Here is a 6,000-nt window from a genome sequence, read left to right on the forward strand (position 1 = left end):
CCATAAGGTAAAGGTAAAGGCCCTCCCGTTGTTCGTCGATTTGCTCGAGCGGGCCCAGTAACGTCTCCATTGGAGACTTTGTTGTTACTGTGTCTGGCATATCGAATACTCTCCGTAGCTTGCCGGGCTCTCCGAGAGGGGCGGAGGAATTGAACTCGGGTCGGCCATGTTGGCCGCGTGTAAGGCGAACGCCCTACCTGCTATGCTATCGCTCCAGCCCAATCATTTCCATAATAAAAAAGTTTTTCTATTTAATTTATGTCTGTTTTTTCTGATATGCCATATATTAATGGAATCACAGTGTTTGTTTTTCTCTGACTTATTTCAATATATCTAAAAAATGACAGCATTTCAACTTTTCCATATTTTTAGTTGAGTAGTATTCTGTTGTGTATATATAATACAACTTCTTCTATTTGTCAATCTCTTGTACTTAGACTGTTCCAGTTCTTGATGATTGTGAGTAATGCTGCAAGAAGCATGTGTGCACGTATATCTCTTCAAATTACAACTTCTGTATTTTTTGGTAAATATCTAGAAGTGAGATAACCAAATTGTTTAAATTTTTCAAAATGTTTTGAAGAATCTCTACTTGATCTTACATAATGGTTAAACTAATTTCTACTAACATCAACAATGTATAGAGGCTAATTTCTCTATACATTCTTTCTAGTCTTGGGAAACACTTTAGCAACTTGATCCCAATAGAAAGAAAAAAAGTGAAAATAAATAATAAATGAGTTTCCAAATATTTTAAATATTAACCCCTGGTTGGATTGAAATGCGCAAATATAATCTCTCACTTGGTAAGCCATCTTTTTATTTTTACACAAATTACTCGCACAGTGGTGTAAAGGTTTAAAAGTTAATTTAACATATGTAAATCCTTTTATTTTTTGGGAAAAGGCCTTATTAGAGAAGAAGGACATCTATAATTTATAAATCAGTTTAAAATCTGAACTGATATAATATACACATGAATTTTTTTTCTCCATTGGAGTTGAAAAATTCATAAAGGTTTGCAAAAGAAATGCTTTTCAAGATGTACTATATATTTCTATACTTTCCTGTTAATATTGATAAAATATTTACTTTTATATATAAAGATTTTCTACAACCTTTATTTTTATACAGCCTTTTGACAGTTTGCAAAATAAGTGTATATATTTTATAATTTATCTCTAATCTAGTTTAAATTAATTTATTTTTTCCACAACCAGAAATAAACTCTTTAGCATCTAGAATAAAAAAATTATTAATATTTGTTATAAATCTGTTATCTTCTGTTTGACCCACAGTATTTCAGAATATGGACCAAGAATTACTAGTCTATTTTGTACTGTGGATTCTTTGGCAGTATAGTAGACTTCTAATTAAAAAAATATTAAAATGAAGTTTTTAAAAACATTTAGGATTATAAGAAACTTAATCTTGTTCATGTGAAACTATTACAATATTTAGTCCACATAATCAATCATAATATTTGAAGGCAAACTTAGAAAATTATCTTTGATCTTACATTATTACTACTTGAAGAACACTTTCTAATATTTCTAGTTTCTTCTACTTTCTCTGCTTTTATTTCAGAAACTTCTTCAAGAAATAAATATTATCTGTTAACCAATTACAATAACCTGTATAACCTGAGAGTTCCATAATCCAAATTTTAAAAATTTGTGGTGGTGATAGTTGTGGTGGTGGTAGTGGTAGAAGGGATGGCTCCCTACAGGTTCTCAGGAGGCCTCTGATTCTCTTCCTGTTATTCTTTCATAGTATTTTTCATTTTATTTTAACTTAGGCACTGTTATTTACAAAATTGTTATTAGTAGTGTTTAATACATGGAGTTTTCCACATTCTTCACAAGAGTGTTCACTTTCTGCCACCATTGTCTCTACATCCCTCTCATACCCACCCATGACCTAAGCTTCCTACTGAAGACCAATCCTCAGATTCTTCTGCCTTTAGGTATGTACTATTCCCTAACTCTGGTTGTTTATGTCCCACATATGCAAGAGATCATTCTGTGTCTATCCCTCTCTTTCAAAGTCTTTGCTCAGCATGATATCCTCCAGATCTATCAATATAGCAGCAAATTGCATGGTCTCATTTTTTTTTCTCCATATTGAGTAGTACTCCATGGTGTACATATACCATAGTTTCTTTATTCAGTCATCCCTGTGATTCTTGGCCGATGAGGCTGGTGATTTCATGTAAGAACCCGAGGATGCAGTGTTGCTGGGCCTCTATAGTGTTGCAATTACCCAGCTCCTCCTGCATATGTTAAGGGGATCATGTGTAACAGGGATTGAACCTGGAGAGACTACATGCAAATGTGTATCCTTATCAAATTCTATCTCTTCAGTATCCCCCAATCAAATTTAAAGTTAATGTGGTCAACGCAGTAGGTTACTATAGCCGGGCCACCCCAGGTGGCAAAGGATGCTGTCCCTCCACCTGCTTCCCCCTGGTGGCTCAGTGGCCATCATCCTCCAGAGGCCATTGGACAGTCAGGTCTGGGCCCGCAGTGATGAAACTTGTTGGGCTTCACGGGATGGGGGTGGAGCCAGTTCTGGTCTCCCTGTCCCAACGAGACCCCAAATCATCACCCAGGAACTGCCTCTCTGGTTCCTGATCAAGCTGCTTAGTGGCCATGATCCCAGAGACTCAGAAACAAATCTCGAAACCCAGTGGTTTCTGGCAGAAATGCGTTCAGACCCCGCAGTAGGTTACTGTCACCGGGCCAAAACAGGGGGGAAAGGGTGCTGTCCCTCCACCTGCTCCCCCTTGGCGGCTCGGTGGCCGTCATCCTCCAGAGGCCATTGGACAGTCAGGTCTGGGCCCGCAGTGATGAAACTTGTTGGGCCTCACAGGATGCGGGTGGAGCCGGTGCTGGTCTCCCTCTCCCAACGAGACCCCAAGTCATCACCCACGAAAGGCCCCCACTGGCTCCTGATCAAGTTTCTCAATGGCCATGATCCCAGAGACTCAGGAGCAAATCTCGAAACCCAGTGACTTTTGCCAGAAATCCCTCCAGATTGAAGTGTTAAAATTTCAGAATTTCAAAATCACAGGGCCCTACTGCAGCCACGTGATATCATATGTTATTCATAACCAGCAATAGAACACAAATTGTCTACTGTTGCCTTTTCAGCAGATCTGAGTGTTGAGGTAAAATCTCAAATAATAATGGTGGGTCTGGTGTCGAAATACTGAATGTGATCAAAGTAGAGAGCGTAATGTGGAAATCATCTGCCCCACAGGTGGGGAGAGGGTGTGGGATGGGGGTATACTGGGGTTTTTAGTGGTGGAGAATGGGCATTGGTGAAGGTACGGATGTTTCATTGTATGACCGAGAATTAGACCCGAAAGCTTTTGTAACTGCTCTCACGGTGATTCAATAAATAAAATTATAAAAAATGAAAAAAAAAGTAAGGTGGAGCTAATGCACAATTCAATCAGCTAATCAGTGGCTGAATAAATGGCAGTTATCCTACATAAAAAATAAATAAAATAAAGTTAGTGTGGTCTAAGGTAAAGAAAAATGGAATAAGGGGAAGAAAATGGGAGACAAAAATAAATAAATAAAAGTAACTAAATATTTTCTCAATGACTGTACATTACATGGAAAGGAGTCCAATAGCACAAAGAGATGGAGTATTTGTCTTGCATGTGCAAACTCCTCAACATTGCATAAATATTTGATTTCCATTGGGAGTCCCCATGGTCACTAAGGACACTTTAAAAAAAACCAGTAAAGGACACACACACAAAAAAACATACATTTAGAATAAACAGATAACCTTTTCAAGGAAAAATATTAATTGAAATTGGAATACTCTTTTACTTTTTTGGGGAGGAGGGGTTTGGTTTTGGGGCCACATCTGATGATGCTCATGAATTACTCCTGACTCTGCACTCAGGAATTACTCCAGAGGTGCTCAAAGGTTCATACAGAATACCAGGGATCAAATTCAGGTTGGCTGCACACAAGGCAAATGTCCTATCTGCTGTGTTATCTCTCTAACCTTAAATTGGAATACTCTTTAAAAAAACAAATTAACTGAGAAAATACAATTTTGTTGTACTAAGACTGAAGTTGTTACTGAAAACATAATAGTAAATGTCTCTGAAGGATTAAAAATTGCATATAGTATTAACAGGTGCATAAAATTTTTATTTTGCTTTTATTTTGCCTCCTTATCTTCCCATGTGCACAAATACATAAATTTTTAGTAAAGGAAGTTATTTAAGAATACAACATAATGGAAATAAAGGATGGGGTTTCCAGGCCAAATTAGTGAATCCATCTAGTTAGCCCTTTGACCGCTATAGTTTTATTCCTTTGTATGTAAAATTTTTTTGACTTGATAATTTTCCAGACTTTTAAGTGTTTCTGGGAAGCATTAGTGTGAACATTTAGCATTTGTTATATAACTAATGGGTGGGGGAATGTTTAAATGTTTGTGGGTAACTCACGAATTACGACCATCCTGTTAATCGTCGATTGCCTCGAGCAGGCCCCAGTAACGTCTCCTTCATCCTAGCCCTGAGATTATATTCAAGGCTCTTTAGGAGAATGAGACCCATCATTGTTACTGGTATTTGGCATATTGGGTACGCCACGGGGAGTTTGCCAGACTCTGCCGTGTGGGCAGACTACATTCGGTAGCCTGCCAGTTTGTCCAAAGTAGGAATGAGATAATATGATGTCATAAGATGTCGCGCAGCCGCGAATGTGGCCGCGTGGTTCCAGGATCTGGTATTTATAGTCTCTGAGTCTTGGCCACTGATGGGATTACACGGCGCCAGGGGGTTAAGTTTTAGGACCATGAAATACAGAGAAGTGTCTGATATGAAAGATATAAATATGTAGTCAGATGACTTGAACCAAATTCTTGTACTAATTACTCTGAGCAATGATTTCCTAATTTTTTAAGTTGTACTGATTTTAATTTCCTCCCTGTGTGAGAAGGTAATAAATGCTACCATATTCTTTAGTGCTTTTTTGTGAATCAGGGCTAAGAAAGTGAATAAAAATGAAGTGGAAAATAATGCCAGTATTATTTTTGATTAACAAAATATTGGTATCAGAATAAATTTTGGGCCTCAAAGTCTGTGAGAAATTTAAGGTATCATTTATATAGGAAGCTTACATGGAGTATGTCACCTTCTCAAATTGCAAACATCAGCAACTAAAGACTGTGTACCTATCACATGCCAGGTGTAGAACATTCAAATTCTGATAAAAAAAAAAAACATAACAAACTCCCACAACTCTTTCAAGTCCTGGGAGTCCTAGACTTAGGGATTATATTATCTTTACTTATTGGGTTTTCTTTCAGTCAAGACTTTCAAATCACTGTTGCCAAAATGTTCAAGTCCCTCGCTAAAGAAAACCATCTCTGGCAAAAAACTTAAGGTTTAGTAGAGCCATGAAAAATATTCTTATGAAGGAACCCAGAAAATCATTTACTAATGAAAAACTCTTAACACATGCAACAAGTACTTATTATTTATTTGTGTGAGTGGAATGGAATTTAGCATGAATGCATGACATATGAAAGGATATAAGGTACTGTAGAAATTACTCATCAAAAACAAACAATTAACATATTTTATTTCAATTTTCTTAAGAATACTAGAGAAAGGCTTAAATAAAATTATTAAAATAATTTGAAGTTATAGAAAAATGTCAAGTGGATGTCACACACTAAACTTTTATAGTTACTCTGAAACCAAGTATGTGAATATCAATATTACAGTTTGGTCACTCTGAAACCAGATATGTGAACACAAATCTTACATTTTATGCAATTGTAAGAATATTATTTTTGTGTTTTCTTTTTCAAGTCCCTTTTCACATCACAATCTTCACCTAGTCACAACTCTAGTTGAGGAGATAAGACACAAAAATTAAATAAGCAGCAAAATAATTAGAATACATTTGTCTGCCTTTTGCATAATCAGAAATTTTAGAAAGATAGGGGTAGGAAACAGAA

Source organism: Sorex fumeus, unplaced genomic scaffold (genome assembly GCF_029834395.1).
Source record: "Sorex fumeus unplaced genomic scaffold, SorFum_2.1 ptg000037l, whole genome shotgun sequence".
In the NCBI taxonomy this organism is placed as follows: domain Eukaryota; kingdom Metazoa; phylum Chordata; class Mammalia; order Eulipotyphla; family Soricidae; genus Sorex; species Sorex fumeus.